The 22,107-nt window shown below is 42.6% G+C and overlaps 1 pseudogene; it reads left to right on the forward strand.

Moving 5' to 3' along the window:
• The first annotated feature begins 364 nt into the window (after window positions 1-364).
• LOC133096991 (heterogeneous nuclear ribonucleoprotein A1-like) lies at window positions 365-1,531 on the forward strand (annotated as a pseudogene).
• The last annotated feature ends 20,576 nt before the right edge of the window (window positions 1,532-22,107 follow it).

Genomic DNA, 22,107 nt, shown 5'->3' on the forward strand with positions numbered 1-22,107 from the left:
ATCAGGGGACAAAATTATTTGCTCACCTAATGCTTTCTATTGAAAGATTAATGACCAAAAGGGGGAAGATGATGAAATAAAATTTATGTTTTAAAGCAGGACAAGAAAAAATTAAAACATAAAATTCTCTCTCTCTGTTTCTTTGGGCCTCCTCCCTTCCTCCCTAATGTGCAGTGTGTGTCTGCCTTACACATTAACTAGAGTTCCTCAAAGATGGGAGTGCCTGCTCAACTGTAAAGATCAATTTTTTTTCTTTTTTCTTCTGATGCTAGCAATGTTACTTCTTAAAGGAATAGTGTTCTGCTTTCTGCCCGTGGACGCCACCAAGTAAGCATCGTTAAAGTCTCCCCCCTCTACTGCTGTCATGTCTAATTCAGAGTCTCCCAAAGAGTCCCAACAGCTGTGGAAGCTCTTTGTCAGAGATTTGAGCTTTGGAACAACCAATGAGAGTCTGAAGAGCCATTTTGAGCAAAGGGGAATGCTCATAGACTGTGTGGTAATGAGGGATCCAAACACCAAATGCTCCAGAGGCTTTGGGTTTGTCACATATGCCATTGTGAAGGAGGTAGATGCAGCCATGAATGCAAGGCCACACAAGGTGGATGGAAGAGTTGTGGAACCAAAGAGAGCCGTCTCAAGAGAAGATTCTCAAAGACCTGGTGCCCACTTAACAGTGAAAAAGATTTTTGCTGGTGGCATTAAAGAAGACACTGAAGAATATCACCTAAGAGATTATTTTGAACATTTGGGAAAAATTGAAGTGATTGAAATCATGACAGACCAAGGCAGTGGCAAAAAGAGAGGCTTTGCTTTTGTAACTTTTGATGACCATGACTCTATAGACAAGATTGTCATTCAGAAATATCACACAGTGAATGGCCATAACTGTGAAGTAAGGAAAGCCCTTTCAAAGCTAGAGGTGGCTAGTGCTTCATCCAGCCAAAGAGGCCGAAGTGGTTCTGGAAACTTTGGTGGTGGTCACTGAGTTGATTTTGGTGGGAATGACAACTTTGGTTGTGAAGGAGACTTCGGTGGTCAAGGTGGCTTTGGTGGCAGCTGTGATGGTGGTGGATATGGTGGCAGTGGGGATGGCTATAATGGATTTGGTAATGATGGTGGTTGTAGAGGAGGTGGCCCTGGTTACTCTGGAGGAAACAGAGGCTATGGAAGTGGTGGACAAGGTTATGGAGACCAGGGCAGTGGCTATGGAAGGAGCAGAAACTATGACAGCTATAACAACGGAGGAGGTGGAGGCGGCTTTGGTGGTGGTAGTGGAAGCAATTTTGGAGGTGGCAGAAGCTACAATGATTTTGGCAATTACAACAATCAATCTTCAAATTTTGGACCCATGAAAGGAGGAAACTTTGGAGGCAGAGGTTCTGGCCCCTATGGTGGTGGAGGCCAATACTATGCCAAACCACGAAACCAAGGTGGCTATTGCAGTTCCAGCAGCAGCAGTAGCTATGGAAGTGGCAGAAGGTTTTAATTACTGCCAGGAAACAAAGCTTAGCAGGAGAGGAGAGCCAGAGAAGTGACAGGGAAGCCACAGGTTGCAACAGATTTGTGAACTCAGCCAAGCACAGTGGTGGTAGGGCCTAGCTGATACAAAGAAGACATGTTTTAGACAATACTCATTTGTATGGGTAAAAAAAACCTCAAGGACTGTATTTGTGACTAATTGTATAACAGGTTATTTTAGTTTCTGTTCTGTGGAAAGTGTAAAGCATTCCAACAAAGGGTTTTAGTGTAGTTTTTTTTTTTTTTTTTTTTTTTGCACCCAAGCTGTTGATTGCTGAATGTAATAGTCTGATCATGATGCTGAATAAATGTCTTTTTTTAAAATGTGCTGTGTAAAGTTAGTCTACTCTGAAGCCATTTTGGTAAACTACTCCAAGAGTGTGAAGTTAGAATTCCTTCAGGGTGATGCCAGGTTCCATTTGAAATCTATTTACAACGTGCTTGGGTGGAGAAACCACTGTTTTCAAAAACCCTGGTGTAGTTGAACTGACAGTTACTGTGTTGTGACCTGGAGTTCACCGTTAAAATGGTCACCCAAGCAAAGTCATGGAGTTTTTTGGTTATTAATATGATTGTTGGGACTCTTATGCAATATATCTAAATTGAATTATGGTACCAGATAAAGTTACAGATGGGAATGAAGCTTGTTTATCATCTATTATCATGTGTAATCAAAAAATGATTTAATACCCTCTTAAAAAAAAAAAAAGAATGGTGTTCTTTCCCAACTCTGTAAAGGGTCATGATGACTTGCTGCTCACTTTGTATGTGTTTACATGCACTATGTATCCTTGGTGAGCTTTATGTAAAATATCAGTATGCCATTTTGATATATCATCCTTTGTCTCAAAAATGTGTATGACCCTAGCACAGGGAGATCAGCTCTGTATTTTGTGACCACCTAGAGGGGTGGGATAGGGAGGGTGGGAGGGAGGGAGATGCAAGAGGGAAGAGATATGGGAACATATGTATATGCATGACTGATTCACTTTGTTATAAAGCAGAAACTAAACCATTGTAAAGCAATTATACTCCAATAAAGATGTTAAAAAAAAAGATACACAAAAAACAAAAAATAAACAAAAAATAAACAAAAAACAAAACAAAACAAAAAATGTGTATGACTATGCCTCTGACTTCTAACAGGCAGAACAGTTCTCAGAGCTTTCTGAGGATCTGCTTCCCATGTTATAATCCTTAGTTTGGCTCAAATAAAATTCTCTTTTTTCTTCTTAATAGTTAATTGAATTTTCATCAACAATCTGAAGATGGAACATGCTCTGTATGTCCAAAATGGGTATTTACTAAACTGAAGGGTTTAGCAAAATTCCTAGAAGAGTCTGAAGTAACGTTAAGATCTTCATCTGAGACCCAAGGCCTTGGGTCAGTTCTCAGGGAAGCCTCTAGATGTGGAGGGAGAGTCTGCCTCTCGGGTTAACGTAGTTGGTTCCTTCCTAGTTGTGGAATCCTGACTGGTCCTTGAATGGCTCATGTTTCATCTTATCTACCCATGGGTGATGATATTCACCTCTCAGAATTTCTAGGAAGATTAAACAAGATGAGAAAAATCCTAGACATAGGATACCCTTGGCACATTAGTCACAACCAGTTCCCAACCTCCCCCTCCTCTCTCCTTCCCTCTCTCCTCCCCTCTCCAGGGCTGACGTCTCCACAGGACAGGATGCAGAGGGACTGGAGCTCAGCCGACAGGGGATGGGCAGATGTGGAGGGAAAATGTGGCCACCACCTGCACCAGGCCTCCTGGGTCATGTGCCTGGTGGGGACTGCAGAGTTTGTCTCCCCCTCCCTGCCACACTTCCTTCCTGGCCCAGACTCACCAGTCACTAAACAAAGACAGAGACATTCAAAGGATAAAAAAGGCTAGTGTTTCTGTCCCAAATGTTCCAGGTGGAGGGCCTGTGTGATCAGACAGTGGTTTTCCTCAACATCCAAAAAATCCTGTATAATGAACATAAATACAAGGAAAATTATTTCAGCACATGCTTTCTGAATATTTTTTTTGTTATGGAGCTTTTTCTATGGGCTAGATGCTTCACACATATTATCTTGTTTAATACTGTAAGGATACATTTTTAAATGAATTATTCCTGTTGTTAAGAGGGAAGGAGACCTTTCCCCCACCTTTCCTAGACCATTTCTGGGAGAAGCTTAGTGATTGTGAATCTTTTCTCTAATCTTTTGGTATGTGTATAAATTTTTGTAAGGATAAGCCATTTGCCAGTTTGATAACCCAGAAATATTTTGCAGTTGACTGGGGTTCATCCCTTTTGAAATGTAAACACCTGAGAAGGTGACACCTCACTCTCTTGTCACTGTAGAGTTTAACCTAAGTTCCTTTCTTGGAGCTGTAACCATCTGCTAGCAGGGAAGATTGTAACAGAGATTTATTATCCCCTTGGATAAAGGCGATTAACTAGACCAAGTTGTTCCTTGATTTCCAAGTGAGTTTAGTCAAGTCCTCTATGGGAAGGTGAGGTGTGTTAACCATGAGAGTTTATGTATGTCATGGTTAAAAATAGGGTGTCATAGAACAGCTGTGGCAGCTTGGCTGTATAAGTGGGTAGCATATCTGCCTTTGCTATCTCTCTTCACAGATAACCTGCAGTGCACTGTACTCTGATATGCTTATTCACTAGTAAAACTGCTTGCTTTCTTCTCTGTTTTGCAGAGAGCACTCTGTTTTGGTAGGAATTTACTTCCCCAACAATAATCATTAGAGCCTTCATTTTACAGATGAGGAAACTGAGGTGAGGAGGTGAACAGGCCAGGGGGTGTCAGAGCTCAACAAGCTTCCTGAACAACAGTTCACCCAAGGCTTTCAGATGGCCTTGCTGGTTACATTGACAGCACACTTCATATCTCTGTGACTGGACTTAATAAGATCTTCAGCTGCAAAAAGCCTGTGGAAGATTTGCTTTGTAAATTGTGAAGTGCTACAAAAATGTCAGGCCTTCTTATGATGCAGGGCATTAGGTGAACACCATGGACTTGAGAACCCCTTCACCCTGTATAACAGGAAGCTTCCAGGAGGATGGAGAGTCTAGCTTGGGCATTACAAATAAAATCAATAGAATGATTTTATTTAATGATTTGTAATGTTTGTATATTTGTAATTTAATGATTTGTAATAAAATCACACTAATGTAAAGTTAAGTTTTCTTTTAGGTAAGTTACTAAATTTAGCTGGACTTCAGTTTTTTAATATGAAAAAAGTAGACAAATTCTAACACAGCTGACCAGAACCGTATTAGAGGGTTCTAGGTACTTTCACACAAAGCATTTTGCTGCAAACATTTCTGCCTCATAACTAATTGGCCATAAGGCAATTTTGCCATGAAAGATAAAATAACTGGTTGATAGTTTAGTTTCAACGGGTTGAAATCCATTAGCATTTCTTCCAGTTAATGATGTTATAAGTGGCTTTATCAAGCTGAAAGATGACAATGATCTGCCCCAAGGGTTGGTTTATTTTGAAACACACTACACTGGAGGAGAAAGAGGCCAAGGATCTTGAAGGCACAGGGTTGAACCCACATTCCCCATAGAACTTTGGAATGTCTATCAATGGACATGTGACAATATGCAAAGAACAAACACTGTAGAAGATTTCATGATGCAACACAGAGCTCAGGATGCATAAACATGCATCCTAGTGTTTGGAAACTGATGTCTCTCTTAAGGAAGGAAGACATTTTAGTGATAAAGAAAAAAGTGTGATGACAAATGAGAAGACAACAAATAAAAAATATATATGTATAAAACGCTATGAACAAAAGACTTGGAAGACAAGTGCTAAGGTACAACCCACAGAATAAAATCAGTTATTTGTGCAGTATTGCCATGGATCTACACACATTTTATTTACTGCTACTTTAACTTTTAAGGTGAAATTGCCTTATTTGTTATTTGGCAGAAATGTTTGTGGCAAAGATATCTACAGCAAAGACACTTATGATGAAAATACCAGACAGGGTATTAGAAATCCCAAACCTCTCAATTCTCACCTGATGTTCTGATGGTAGACCACATTGTCAGAACTTTGGAAGCCATGAGAACAGAGATAAGGAGACAAAGTCTCCTGACTAGTCATCATCTAGCACTTTCTAAGTAAAAATATGTTCCATGCCTTTCTGAGAATGGCCACACACGTTGGCATCCCATGTGTGGCACTGGTCCCACTCCCAGAGGTCCTGATTAATTGGTCTGAAGTGCCCCTTCCTGTGGGTGTTTTTTAAACCTCTCTAGATCATTGTAACATGCATCTCCTTGCTAAGCAATGTCTGCCCCTCTTCCCGGTGGCTCCCTTCCATCAGAAGGCAATCCTCTGTGAGGTAGTGCAGAACAAACGTCATTTCCAATCTGGCAAATCCGTGATTCTGAGTCAGGACGTGTTCAGGGGCTGACTTAACTGAAAATCTAAGAGGACCAGGGAGGAGACTGGGAGAGGAAGGACAGAAGACCAGCTGCTCACTGCCCAAGGTTTAGAGGCTGTAGATGAGGAGTCAGGCTTGAGGAAGTGACCAGTTTAAAAACAGGCAACTGGGGGAGCTGTTGAGTGGCGGTTGAACCTAAGTCAATCTGACTCCAAAATCTTCCTGAATCCAACAATCACGCAAATAGCCTTAGAAATTGTGAAGCTCTGATGGGCCATTCGTGGGCCTTACTTCCTTGTGTCGGTTCTCCCATTTTATCTTCACCGCAACCCTATGAAATTGGTACTTTGTCTCCATTTTCTAGAAAAGAAGATTGGAGACATTGAGATGTTAGTAACGTGCCTGACAACACACAATCAGGAGCAAGCCCAGAAAGTGTGGCTCTGGAGCCACAGCATCCAGGGTGGCAGCCACCACCCACATGAGGCATTGAGATGTGCTGTAAGTGTAAAATTCTCACCAAATTTTGAAGACTTAGTACTAAAAATAAGTAAACTGTATAATTAGTAAGTGTTTATGTTGATTACATGTTTAAATTATAATGTTTTTGATACATTGGGTTACATAAAATATATTATTAAAAGCAATCCCAGATCCTTCTTTTTGCTTTTTTAATGTGGATACTAGAATATATAAAAACGTGGGTTGAATTCTGTTTTTAGTTGGGTAGTGCTGCTCTGGATCCTGTCCTTCTAATCCCATAGGGCACTCAGAGCAGAGGATGCTGGCATTTCTGGGCCATTTGGCTTCATCACCAAGTAACTTCATGATCCTGAGTAAGGCACTTTATACACCTGAGACTCGATTTCTTAATCTGAAAAATGGGGGAGGAAATATCCTCACCACAAGAGCTGCAAGAACCAAGCATGATAACAGATATACACATGGAGGCAGCGACAGAGCCTGGCCCTGATGGAAGGCTGGCTGTGCTAGAAGCGCAGGACACGCTCTCTTCTGAACAGCACTTGGTGCAGACATCTCAGCGCGGCCAAGTGGTGAGCACATAGCCCAGGACTTATGTGCTTCCCAAACTGCTGGACTCACCTCTGCGAACTGTGAAATCAAGTTATTGGGATGTGACCAGCCTAAAAAAAAACGTTGGAGGGAGGGGCAAGATGGCGGAAGAGTAAGACGCGGAGATCACCTTCCTCCCCACAGATACATGAGAAATACATCTACACGTGGAACTGCTCCTACAGAACACCCACTGAACGCTGGCAGAAGACGTCAGACCTCCCAAAAGGCAAGAAAATCCCCACGTACTTGGGTAGGGCAAAAGAAAAAAGAAATAACAGAGACAAAAGAATAGGGACGGGACCTGCACCAGTGGGAGGGAGCTGTGAAGGAGGAAAGGCTTCCACACACTAGGAAGCCCCTTCGTGGGCAGAGACTGCGGGTAGCAGAGGGGGGAAGCTTCGGAGCCACGGAGGAGAGCGCAGCCACATTGGTGCGGAGGGCAAAGCGGAGATTCCCGCACAGAGGAGCGGTGCCGACCAGCACTCACCAGCCCGAGAGGCTTGTCTGCTCAGCCGCCGGGGCGGGCGGGGCCTGGGAGCTGGGGCTCGGGCTTCGGTGCTAGCCGGGAGGGAGTCCGGGAAAAAGACTGCAGCTGCCAAAGAGGCAAGAGAATTTTTCTTGCCTCTTTGTTTCGCGGCGCGCAAGGAGAGGGGATTCAGAGCGCCGCCTAAACGAGCTCCAGAGACGGGCGCGAGCCGCGGCTATCAGCGCGGATCCCACAGCAACAGGGACGCAGAGGGAAAAACGGAGAGATTCCCGCACAGAGGCTCGGCGCCGAGCAGCACTCACCAGCCCGAGAGGCTTGTCTGCTCACCCGCCGGGGCGGGCGGGGGCTGGGAGCTGAGGCGCGGGCTTCGGTCGGATCCCAGGGAGAGGACTGGGGTTGGCTGCGTGAACACAGCCTGAAGGGTCTAGCGCACCACAACTAGCCGGGAGGGTGCACGAGAAAAAGTCTGCAGCTGCCGAAGAGGCAGGAGACTTTTTCTTGCCTCTTTGTTTCGCGGCGTGCAAGGAGAGGGGATTCAGAGCGCCACTTAAACGAACTCCAGAGACGGGCGCGAGCCGCGGCTATCAGCGCGGACCCCAGAGACGGGCATGAGACGCTAAGGCTGCTGCTGCCGCCACCAAACAGCCTGTGGGCGAGCACAGGTCACTCTCCACACCGCCCCTCCCGGGAGCCTGTGCAGCCCGCCACCGCCAGGCTCCCGTGATCCGGGGACAACTTCCCCGGGAGAGCGCACGGCGCGCCTCAGGCTGCTGCAACGTCACGCCGGCTTCTGCCGCCGCAGGCTCGCCCCGCCTCCTCCGTACCGCTCCCTCCCCCCGGCCTGACTAAGCCAGAGCCCCCGAATCAGCTGCTCCTTTAACCCCGTTCTGTCTGGGCGGGGAACAGACGTCCTCAGGGGACCTACATGCAGAGGCGGGTCCAAATCCAAAGCTGAACCCCGGGAGCTGTACGAACAAAGAAGAGAAAGGGAAATCTCTCCCAGCAGCCTCAGAAGCAGCGGATTAAAGCTCCACAAACAACTTGATGTGCCTGCATCTGTTGAATACCTGAATAGACAACGAATCATCCCAAATTTAGGAGATGGACTTTGGGAGCAGGATATATTAACTTTTCCCCTTTTCCTTTTTTTTGTGAGTGTAGATGTGTATGCTTCTGGGTGAGATTTTGTCTGTATAGCTTTGCTCTCACCGTTAGTCCTAGGGTTAGGTCCGTCCGTTTTTTTTTTTTTTTTTTTTTGGCTTAAAAATTTTTTTTTCCCTAATAAATGTTTTCTTAATAATTTTTTCCTTATTTTCTATTTTTAAAAAAAAATTTTTAATAAGTTTTTTCATATTTTTTATTTTAAAAAATTAAAAATTTTTCTTAATAAATTTTTTCTAAATAATTTTTTTCTTATTTTTAGTATAAAAAATTAATAAATCTATTTTTAAAAAATTTAAAAAAATTTTTTTTTCTTAATAAATTTACTCTTAATAATTTTTTTTCTTATTTTTTATTATAATTGCTTTATTTTATTTTATTTTATCCTCTTTTTTTCTTTCTTTCCATTTTTTCTCCCTTTTATTCTGAGCCGTGTGGATGAAAGGCTCTTGGTGCTCCAGCCAGGCATCAGGGCTGTGCCTCTGAGGTGGGAGAGCCAACTTCAGGACACTGGTCCACAAGAGACCTCCCAGCTCCACGTAATACCAAACGGCGAAAATCTCTCACAGATCTCCATCTCAACATCAAGACCCAGCTTCACTCAACGACCAGCAAGCTACAGTGCTGGACACCCTATGCCAAACAACTAGCAAGAGAGGAACACAGCCCCATCCATTAACAGAGAGGCTGCCTAAAATCATAATAAGGCCACAGACACCCCAAAACACACCACCAGACGTGGACGAACCCACCAGAAAGACAACATCCAGCCTCATCCACCAGAACACAGGCACTAGTTCCCTCCACCAGGAAACCTACACAACCCACTGAACCAACCTTAGCCACTGGGGACAGATACCAAAAACAACGGGAACTACGAACCTGCAGCCTGTGAAAAGGAGACCCCAAACACAGTAAGATAAGCAAAATGAGAAGACAGAAAAACACACAGCAGATGAAGGAGCAGGGTCAAAACACACCAGACCTAACAAATGAAGAGGAAATAGGTAGTCTACCTGAAAAAGAATTCAGAATAATGATAGTAAGGATGATCCAAAGTCTTGGAAATAGAATAGACAAAATGCAAGAAACATTTAACAAGGACGTAGAAGAACTAAAGAGGAACCAAGAAACGATGACAAGCACAATAAATGAAATTAAAAATACTCTAGATGGGATCAATAGCAGAATAACTGAGGCAGAAGAACGGATAAGTGACCTGGAAGATAAAATGGTGGAAATAACTACTGCAGAGCAGAATAAAGAAAAAAGAATGAAAAGAACTGAGGACAGTCTCAGAGACCTCTGGGACAACATTAAACGCACCAACATTCGAATTATAGGGGTCCCAGAAGAAGAAGAGAAAAAGAAAGGGACTGAGAAAATATTTGAAGAGATTATAGTTGAAAACTTCCCTAATATGGGAAAGGAAATAGTTAATCAAGTCCTGGAAGCACAGAGAGTCCCATACAGGATAAATCCAAGGAGAAACACACCAAGACACATATTAATCAAACTATCAAAAATTAAATATAAAGAAAACATATTAAAAGCAGCAAGGGAAAAACAACAGATAACACACAAGGGCATCCCCATAAGGTTAACAGCTGATCTTTCAGCAGAAACGCTGCAAGCCAGAAGGGAGTGGCAGGATATACTTAAAGTGATGAAGGAGAAAAACCTACAACCAAGATTACTCTACCCAGCAAGGATCTCATTCAGATTTGATGGAGAAATTAAAACCTTTACAGACAAGCAAAAGCTGAGAGAGTTCAGCACCACCAAACCAGCTTTACAACAAATGCTAAAGGAACTTCTCTAGGCAAGAAACACAAGAGAAGGAAAACACCTACAAAAACAAACCCAAAACATTTAAGAAAATGGGAATAGGAACATACATATCGATAATTACCTTAAATGTAAATGGATTAAATGCTCCCACCAAAAGACACAGACTGGCTGAATGGATACAAAAACAAGACCCATATATATGCTGTCTACAAGAGACCCACTTCAGACCTAGAGACACATACAGACTGAAAGTGAGGGGATGGAAAAAGATATTCCATGCAAATGGAAATCAAAAGAAAGCTGGAGTAGCAATTCTCATATCAGACAAAATAGACTTTAAAATAAAGACAATTACAAGAGACAAAGACGGACACTATATAATGATCAAGGGATCGATCCAAGAGGAAGGTATAACAATTGTAAATATTTATGCACCCAACATAGGAGCACCTCAATACATAAGGCAAATACTAACAGCCATAAAAGGGGAAATCGACAGTAACACAGTCATAGTAGGGGACTTTAACACCCCACTTTCACCAATGAACAGATCATCCAAAATGAAAATAAATAAGGAAACACAAGCTTTAAATGATACATTAAACAAGATGGACTTAATTGATATTTATAGGACATTCCACACAAAAACAACAGAATACACATTTTTCTCAAGTGCTCATGGAACATTCTCCAGGATAGATCATATCTTGGGTCACAAATCAAGCCTTGGTAAATTTTAAAAAATTGAAATCGTATCAAGTATCTTTTCCGACCACAACGCTATGAGACTAGATATCAATTACAGGAAAAGATCTGTAAAAAATACAAACACATGGAGGCTACACAATACACTACTTAATAACGAAGTGATCACTGAAGAAATCAAAGGGGAAATCAAAAAATACCTAGAAACAAATGACAATGGAGACACGACGATCCAAAACCTATGGGATGCAGCAAAAGCAGTTCTAAGAGGGAAGTTTATAGCAATACAAGCCTACATCAAGAAACAGGAAACATCTCGAATAAACAACCTAACCTTGCACCTAAAGCAATTAGAGAAAGAAGAACAAAAAAACCCCAAAGCTAGCAGAAGGAAAGAAATCATAAAGATCAGATCAGAAATAAATGAAAAAGAAATGAAGGAAACAATAGCAAAAATCAATGAAACTAAAAGCTGGTTCTTTGAGAAGATAAACAAAATTGATAAACCATTAGCCAGACTCATCAAGAGAAAAAAGGAGAAGACTCAAATTAATAGAATTAGAAATGAAAAAGGAGAAGTAACCACTGACACTGCAGAAATACAAACGATCATAAGAGATTACTACAAGCAACTCTATGCCAATAAAATGGACAACCTGGAAGAAATGGACAGATTCTTAGAAATGCACAACCTGCCGAGACTGAACCAGGAAGAAATAGAAAATATGAACAGACCAATCACAAGCACTGAAATTGAAACTGTGATTAAAAATCTTCCAACACACAAAAGCCCAGGACCAGATGGCTTCACAGGCGAATTCTATCAAACACTTAGAGAAGAGCTAACACCTATCCTTCTCAAACTCTTCCAAAATATTGCAGAGGGAGGAACACTCCCCAACTCATTCTACGAGGCCACCATCACCCTGATACCAAAACCAGGCAAAGATGTCACAAAGAAAGAAAACTACAGGCCAATATCACTGATGAACATAGATGCAAAAATCCTCAACAAAATACTAGCAAACAGAATCCAACAGCACATTAAAAGGATCATACACCATGATCAAGTGGGGTTTATTCCAGGAATGCAAGGATTCTTCAATATACGCAAATCAATCAACGTGATACATCATATTAACAAATTGAAGGAGAAAAACCATATGATCATCTCTATAGATGCAGAGAAAGCTTTCAACAAAATTCAACACCCATTTATGATAAAAGTCCTGCAGAAAGTAGGCATAGAGGGAACTTTCCTCAACATAATAAAGGCCGTATATGACAAACCCACAGCCAACATTGTCCTCAATGGTGAAAAACTGAAACCATTTCCACTAAGATCAGGAACAAGACAAGGTTGCCCACTCTCACCACTATTATTCAACATAGTTTTGGAAGTGTTAGCCACAGCAATCAGAGACGAAAAAGAAATAAAAGGAATCCAAATCGGAAAAGAAGAAGTAAAGCTGTCACTGTTTGCAGATGACATGATACTATACATAGAGAATCCAAAAGATGCTACCAGAAAACTACTAGAGCTAATCAATGAATTTGGTAAAGTAGCAGGATACAAAATTAATGCACAGAAATCTCTTGCATTCCTGTATACTAATGATGAAAAATCTGAAAGTGAAATTAAGAAAACACTCCCGTTTACCATTGCAACAAAAAGAATAAAATACCTAGGAATAAACCTACCTAAGGAGACAAAAGACCTGTATGCAGAAAATTATAGGACACTGATGAAAGAAATTAAAGATGATACAAATAGATGGAGAGATATACCATGTTCTTGGATTGGAAGAATAAACATTGTGAAAATGACTCTGCTACCCAAAGCAATCTACAGATTCAATGCAATCCCTATCAAACTACCACTGGCATTTTTCACAGAACTAGAACAAAAAATTTCACAATTTGTATGGAAACACAAAAGACCCCGAATAGCCAAAGCAATCTTGAGAACGAAAAATGGAGCTGGAGGAATCAGGCTCCCTGACTTCAGACTATATTACAAAGCTACAGTAATCAAGACAGTTTGGTACTGGCACAAAAACAGAAATATAGATCAATGGAACAGGATAGAAAGCCCAGAGATAAGCCCACGCACATATGGTCACCTTATCTTTGATAAAGGAGGCAAGCATATACAGTGGAGAAAAGACAGCCTCTTCAATAAGTGGTGCTGGGAAAATTGGACAGGTACATGTAAAAGTATGAAATTAGAACACTCCCTAACACCATACACAAAAATAAACTCAAAATGGATTAAAGACCTAAGTGTAAGGCCAGACACTATCAAACTCTTAGAGGAAAACATAGGCAGAACACTGTATGACATAAGTCACAGCAAGATCCTTTTTGACCCACCTCCTAGAGAAATGGAAATAAAAACACAAATAAACAAATGGGACCTAATGAAACTTAAAAGCTTTTGCACAGCAAAGGAAACCATAAACAAGACCAAAAGACAACCCTCAGAATGGGAGAAAATATTTGCAAATGAAGCAACGGACAAAGGATTAATCTCCAAGATTTACAAGCAGCTCATGCAGCTCAATAACAAAAAAACAAACAACCCAATCCAAAAATGGGCAGAAGACCTAAATAGACATTTCTCCAAAGAAGAGATACAGATTGCCAACAGACACATGAAAGAATGCTCAACATCATTAATCATTAGAGAAATGCAAATCAAAACTACAATGAGGTATCATCTCACACCGGTCAGAATGGCCATCATCAAAAAATCTAGAAACAATAAATGCTGGAGAGGGTGTGGAGAAAAGGGAACCCTCTTGCACTGTTGGTGGGAATGTAAATTGATACAGCCACTATGGAGAACAGTATGGAGGTTCCTTAAAAAACTAAAAATAGAACTACCATATGACCCAGCAATCCCACTACTGGGCATATACCCTGAGAAAACCATAATTCAGAAAGAGTCATGTACCAAAATATTCATTGCAGCTCTGTTTACAATAGCCAGGACATGGAAGCAACCTAGGTGTCCATCATCGGATGAATGGATAAAGAAGATGTGGCACATATATACAATGGAATATTACTCAGCCATAAAAAGAAATGAAATGGAGGTGTTTGTAATGAGGTGGATGGAGTTAGAGTCTGTCATACAGAGTGAAGTAAGTCAGAAAGAGAAAAACAAATACAGTATGCTAACACATATATATGGAATCTAAGGGAAAAAAAAAAAAAAAAAAAAGAGGTCATGAAGAACCTAGTGGCAAGATGGGAATAAAGACACAGACCTACTAGAGAATGGACTTGAGGATATGGGGAGGGGGAGGGGTGAGATGTGACAGGGTGAGAGAGTGTCATGGACATATATACACTACCAAATGTAAAATAGATAACTAGTGGGAAGCAGCCGCATAGCACAGGGAGATCAGCTCGGTGCTTTGTGACCACCTAGAGGGGTGGGATAGGGAGGGTGGGAGGGAGGGAGATGCAAGAGGGAAGAGATATGGCAACATATGTATATGTGTAACTGATTCACTTTGTTGTAAAGCAGAAGCTAGCACACCATTGTAAAGCAATTATACTTCAATAAAGATGTTTTAAAAAAAAAAAAAAAAAAAAAACGTTAAAGTACTTCTCCAGTTAAGGGGAAGAATTGTTCTCAGGAACTTTTGATTTACAGTGTGTGTGTGTGTGTGTGTGTGTTGGGGGGACGGGGAGGGGGGGAAGGTAATGGACTGAGATCCGAAAACCCTTTCTTACTGTGGAGAATGGAAAATAACCTTTGGAAGCCCCTGGAATTGATACGAAATAAACTTTTTACGGGGCTGGCAGAGGAGCAACACAGAGAAGAGACTGATGAAGGGCTGCCGGGAAAGTAGGCGGAGAACTGGGAGAGGGGCTCCTGTGGGCGCAGGAGGGCAAGGGCTGCAGGGCGGGCACCAGGCGGGCCTGGACCATGTCCCCTTAGGTAGCAAGGGGCAGGGGCGACCGGGGCCAGGGGCCAGGCGACCAGGCCAACCCACGGAGCCTCACCACTGACCCTGAGAGCGCAGACTACATGCCCATCCGGCTCTCGCCAGCCCGGCTCGGGGGGCCCGGAGGCCCCGCCCCGCAGACCCCGCCCCCTCAACGGGCCCCTCCACCGCCGGGTCCCTGGGTTGATGGGCCTGCTGTCCTTACAACCACTCCCCCGTTACCTGAAGTCTCTTTCAGGGAGTCGGTTTGGCAATATGGAAGTCTTACGTACCTAGCGGATGAACAGCCGCTGTTCAGAAAGTACCTCTGCCTCCGCGGGAGCGAGCTTCGCTGAGCAGCTCTGGGGGCTCGCATGGAGTCTCCTGTCGGCGCAAGGCGACCGGGCGTGCACTGGAAAACGCGGATGGCGAGAGCTTCTCACAGGGCGTTGCACAGGCTGCAGGTCTGCACGGGAGGCTGTTGCAGCCTGGGTCGCCTGACGGGCAGGGCCGGTGGGCGGGGACCCCGGTGACCTGCGGCACTGGGTGGGAGAAGCTGCCCCAGGGCTGCGTCTCACGGGTCTCCTGGCCAGGAAGCCCTTGCCTGTGGCATGCAGGTGGCCTCCTGGGTTTCAGGCAGGTGTGGAGGGCAGGTGTTGGTGTGACACAAGACCCCATCACTTTGGAGAACTCTTTTGGAAAGATGCAGGGTACCTTAGCATATCAAAGGCTCTTGTGTTTATTTGAAAATACAACTTTTTAACAGAAAACCTCATTCCTCTTTTTCATGTGATAGCAATTGACATCTGTAGTAAGCAAATTAATGACCCCCCCTAAGATGTCCCTATCTGAACCCTGGAACCTGTGAATATGTTAGTTTATACAGCAAAGAGGAAATTATCTAGGTGGGCCCAATGGAATCACAAAGGTCCTCAAATGTGGAAGAAGGAGGCAGAAGGTCAGAGTCAGAGAAGGAGATGTGAGGATGGAAGCAAGGTCAGAAAGAGAGATCTGAAGATGCAGTGCTGCTGGCTTTGAAGATGGAGAAATGGAGAAAAGGACCTCAAAGCCGGAAAAGGCAAGGAAATGGCCCTCTGGAGCCTCCAGAAGGGAATACAGCCCTGCTAACACCTTGATTTAGCCTAGTGAGATCAATGTCGCACTCCTGACCTACAGAACTATAAGATAATTTGTGCTGTTTTTAACTACTAAGTTTGTGGTAGTTTGTTACAGCAGCAACAAGAAACTAAAGCAACATCCTACATGAGGAAACACTGGTCTACAGCATACTCCTGGTCTATCTAATGTCTCAGTCAAAAAGTCAAACAGACGCTAGGCCTGCATGCTCCTGAATAAAGCTGGGTCCTTATCGCCATCACTGCTCTCCGAGCACTCACAAGCCACCATTCACAACCCACGTCTGGGATCCCGCCTTCAAGTCCCTTGGGTGCACAAAGAAAACCTGACTCATCCTGGTTAGTGCAAAGGTCACATTTCACATATAAAACAATGAGCATAGAATGTTCCAGTTGTTTAAAAAAGAGGGTTACACACACTACTTGTACATACTTGAATATTTCTGAATGGATAGATGAAAAGCTTGCTAGAGAGAGGGCCTCAGTTTGGGGTCTGAACTAGGAGGGAGATTCTTTGTACTGCACACACTTTTGTGTGTGTGTTTTTAAGTATTTGTATAGTTTTACCAGGTACCATTTCTTTACATGATCATGTGCTCTTTTTCCTGTAAAACACAAACAGCTAAGGAGAGAAAAGAAGTGCAGAATACAGTGGAGGCATGTGGATCAGGAGCGGCTTACATGAAAAGGCTTGGGGGAGTCCTCATTCAGCTGTGGGTGCCACATGAGCCAACATGGTGATCTATCTGTTATATTTCCACTGGGAGCCTCCCTTACTAAGCCATGTTGCCCTCCTTTGTTGGAAGACATGATATTCAGGGTTCTGCAAAGGCACTGTGACCCACATAAGCATGGTGGTAACTGATGAAACTGCTCCCCTGGGCAGTCCACCTGGGCAAGAGAGCAGGTGTGAGAATCCAGGTGTCATGCTCTCCCATGGACACTCCCTTACAGACTGACAGTATGTCGTCTAGGCCTCCAACTTCTTACCTCAACTTGAGGAACACTGGACACTCAACCTCAAGCTACGATGGAAAATAAGACCAGGTACGAAGCCCAATATGAAAAGCTTCCGGTAGTGAGAGTTTTTCAGCACTGGCCAAAATCACAAAAGGAAGTGGTAAAAATCCACTTCCACAGATCTCAGTAGCAATAAGATAGAGCTTTGCCTGCTGGGAATCTCAGACCTGTGTGTGAGGTGCGTCATCCCCACAGACACCCTTTACTGTGTTGTGGAACCAGCTGCTGCAGCTGTTGTGGACAGAAGGTCAGGAGCTTGTGCTCACTATTTCTACAATGTTAGCTAGCTTTACCATATCCCCGTCTTCCTCACCCTATGATGTTTTTTAACATCACTGAAAAAAAATAAAATAAAAGGTTGTCAATGAAACAGTGTGTGCTAATGCAAACAAACAAATAAAAAAGGTAAAAGTAATAAGTAAAATCTACTGAATGACATTTGTTTAGAGCAGAGCCCTTTTATAATGATGTGTTCTCCAGGCTAACATATCCCTGGCTTTCCCTATATCCACCAACTTTATAGAGGAAAACAGAGGGACCAGATAATATAGAAATATAAGACAGGACTAGTATCCCCACTTTTAGTAGTAGTTTCTTACTTTTTCTAAGTATAAAGCAGATGTGCGCTGGATGCTGGGGCAGCTGCGGCCAAATTTGGATGCTGAGACTGTCACCTAGCATCTGTGCTATTTGCTTCTAAGAGTTCTCCCAGAGTTGGTGTTTTGATCCAGGAGGTTAATTCCAAAGAATATTTATCTTAACACTTAATTTGGGGTAAGAGTCTTTATAAGGAAAGAAACAATCTTTTTCATTCTTGTGAATAAATTCTTGCTAGCCTGTCATCTCTAACCCCTTGGTTTTCTGGCTGGTGTCTGTTGCTGAGAGCCATGCCAGAGCTGGAGGCCCAGCACTTGCTCAGTGCAGCTGCTGGCCATTTGCAGCCTTGCTGACCCAACACAGGGCTCAGAGGCAAAGCCACAAAGAGGTTGTGTCCCCGAAGTACCTCTGCTGATTAGAGTCCTATCTAAACTTAGTTTATTAAACAGAACCAATGTTCCAAGCAAAAATGTAGTTCCTCTAGTCTCCTGTGTTCCCTGGCCTGTGATGTGTGTGATCCTGGAGGTGATGAGTTGATTATGGAGACTTTGATGCAAAGTATGTTATGTTAATAGCTTGGTATTAATTTTTTTTAATTAATTTATTTATTTTTGGCTGCGTTGGGTCTTCGTTGCTGCTCGCAGGCTTTCTCTAGCTGCGGCGCGCAGGCTGCTCATTGCGGTGGCTTCTCTTGTTGTGGAGCACGGGCTCCGGACACGCAGGCTTCAGTAGTTGTGGTGTATGGGCTCAGTAGTTGTGGCTCGTGGGCTCTAGAGCATAGGCTCAGCAGTTGCAGTGTGCAGGCTTAGTTGCTCCGCAGCATGTGGGATCTTCCCAGACAAGGGCTCGAACCCGTGTCCCCTGCATTGGCAGGCGGATTCTTAACCACTGTGCCACCAGGGAAGTCCCAGTATTAATTTTTATATGCATTAAGAAATTATAACTAGCCTAGCAATCCCACTACTGGGCATATACCCAGAGAAAACCATAATTCGAAAAGAGTCGTGCACCCCAGTGTTCATTGCAGCACTATTTACAATAGCCAGGACATGGAAGCAACCTAAATGTCCATCGACAGATGAATGGATAAAGAAGATGCGGCACATATATACAATGGATTATTACTCAGCCATAAAAAGGAATGAAATTGGATCATTTGTAGAGACGTGGATGGACCTAGAGACTGTCATACAGAGTGAAGTAAGTCAGAAAGAGAAAAACAAATATCGTATACTAATGCATATATGTGGAATCTAGAAAAATAGTACAGATGAACCGGTTTGCAGGGCAGAAATAGAGACACAGATGTAGAGAACAAACATATGGACACCAAGGGGGGAAAGTGGCAGGGGGGGTGGAGGTGGTGTGATGAATTGGGAGATTGGGATTGACACATATATACTAATACGTATAAAATTGATAACTAATAAGAACCTGCTATATAAAAAAATAAAATAAAATCCAAATATAAGAAAAAGAAAATATAACTAGCAAAATATTACTATTATAGAAAGAATGATTAGATTCAAAGTCAAATCAGAGAAAAGTGTTAAGAAAAATAGAATTAAAACATAGATAGCCATGACAAACATGACGAGTTATAGGCCAGTGACTGATGCTGGGAAATGCAGGGTGTGTGTATGTGTGGCAGGGCGTGGTCTTTTGCAAGTCTCGCACAGGCCAGTCCATCAGATAGCACATAGTGAGCTCCTTCACTCTGAGGCCCCTGCTTCCACCCTCTCCACCTCCCTACACTTTATCTCTTGATTTGTTTGGTTTAGGGTTTTTCATTAGAAGAGTCTCCTGCAATTTTACCTCTCTTACACACCACTATTTTCAGTTTTCCATATTCCCTTCCAGGAAGAAGCCACTTAAATGAGGCTATTTGCATGCATATTTTTCCATGGTTGTTGTTATCATGCAGATAGTTTGCATATGGCTTTATTTCATTAAATATTATATCAGAAGCATTCTCCATGTTGCATATAGTTTTCATTTTTAAGGGTTGGTTGTTTCCATTTTTTTAAACTAAATATTATTGGACACATAGCTCTTGCCTTCTACTGAACTTTTAGGGGTTTGGGGGAATAAATTCAGGTAAGTGGCAAAAATGGGTCAGAGCATATAAATTTTCATCAATTCTTAATTGTCCACACCCACTAACCTTGAGGCTTCTTAGCCCATAAAAATGATGATCACCTTTGTTCTTATATGCAAAAAACGTTTTCAAAGAAAGGGATAAAAAAACACTCAGTGGAAAAATGACAAAGGATATGAATGTTATCTCAGAGAAGAAGAAATACATTTGGCTAGAGGCATATGATAAATTCTCAACCTCAATGATCGTTAAAAATTTGCAAATTCAAGAAAAAAAAGTTACCTAGCAAGGTCTGAAAAGTTTGAGGAAGGTAAGGTTGGGGAAACAGCCACGTTCATTACATTTTTGCAGACATGTCAATTGACAAGATTTTAGGGGAGGATAATTTGACAATCGCTGCCGAAACTTAAAATGTGTATGCCTTCTGACCCAGCAATTCTACTTCTAAGACGAGATCTTGCAGACTCACAAAAGTACACAAAGGTAAATTAGCAACTGTATTTGTGTCAATATAAGTTTTAATAGTGAAAACTGGAAGGATTTTAAATCTCCACCCATAGGAGACCTGGTTGAATAAATCAGGGTACATGTACTTCAAAAGCACTGCCACAGACAGGAGGAGGGGTCTGCAAGTGTAGTACAGACATTTGCCAGGGTCAAACCCAAGAGACGCCGCTGGTGCATGTAATGTGAGCACAGTTGAGCCCATTTGTATTAGCATGGGGAGAGGGAGGCGTGTATGATTCTTCACTTTATATCCTTCATATTATTTGAATTTTGTATAAAAAGAACATAATACTTTTGAAATATAAAACATTAAAGAAAAAAGGAAGCCTCTTAAGAACAATCAATAACATATATATATTTTTAATGTATTTAGAAGGAGTCACTTGGAAAATTATTGACGAAGGGACCACAGTATTTTCTTTCTCATTAGAACTTGCCAGTGAGCACATTCTTTTTCCCTTAGTGAGGCCTCTAGTGACCAAAGTATTAGCCTAGTTATCAGAAAACTAGCATTCTGCTTCTCTCACTGAATAAGTCACTGGATTCCACACTGTGCTAGAAGCTGGCTGAGAAATTAAAAAATCTTGTCATTTATGGATGAGAAAAATTGCAGCACAAAGAATGCGGCTGACTGCCAGAGGGCGTTGAGAATGCAGTCTGGGAATGCTGGCCAGCACTGCGTCCAGGGTTTCTCTAGCCTTGTTCTCCACTGCAGGGAAACAGGACTTGTGTGCCAGACCCAACTTTATGTGCATGCTAGCCTCCAAGCTCTGGCCACTGTCTACAGAGGTTAGATGCAAGTCCATGTGCAAACATTTCTGTGCCCCCTGTCCTGAGACCCTTTGCTACACCTTTGACTGACTCCACCCAGATCCGTGCCTGCCAAAGGCCAGCCTCCAGAGCAGTGCTGTCCAGTATCACTTCTGACCATGATGGGATGTTCTGCACCTGCATTCAACAGGCTACCACAAACCACAGATGCTTACTGAGCGCCTGAAATGTGGGTAGTGCAACTGAGGGACTAGGTTTGTGGGGTTTTTTTTACTTTTAATAAATATACTTTTAAATAGCCACGTGTGGTTACTGGCTACTGTATTGGATAAGTGACGCTCTAGAAGTGCAGCCTTCCCTGGGGTCTGATTGAGAACTCTGACAAATCCAACAACACCATGTTGGATTGCGGTTAGCTGGACAAAGTAAATCATTTATCAGGGAATTCTGTATGCAGTACAAGAAGGAAGAATAGAAAGCAAAGAAATAATGGGAAAAACAGAAGAGAGGAACGAGAGAGTGCCTGTTTTTGAAGTGTGGCAAAATCATGGGGCCTCCAGGGTTTGTGGTTACATCTGAATGGCCATGGTCAGTGCCCCAGGCCTGTGTGAAGTCTGGTTTTGCAGCCACCAAGAAGGGTCTTTGCTGCTTCCGGCCTCTCAGCATAAACTGTCAGAACTAGAGCTCATGTCTGTGCCTTGCAATGGGATCAGCCTAACCAGCATTCTCTGTACCTAGATATGCAACCCAAAATGTTATTGGATAGTTTGGTAAAAAGAGTCATTACCTCCCATATGATGGCTTATAAATCTTGATGTGCATAGAATGGATTTGCACAAAATGAAGAATAGCTTAGTTTCTCCATGATCCCGTCTGGTGTAGAGTGGGGATGATGCTTGCAATAACA

Source organism: Eubalaena glacialis, chromosome 1, assembly GCF_028564815.1.
Source record: "Eubalaena glacialis isolate mEubGla1 chromosome 1, mEubGla1.1.hap2.+ XY, whole genome shotgun sequence".
NCBI lineage: Eukaryota > Metazoa > Chordata > Mammalia > Artiodactyla > Balaenidae > Eubalaena > Eubalaena glacialis.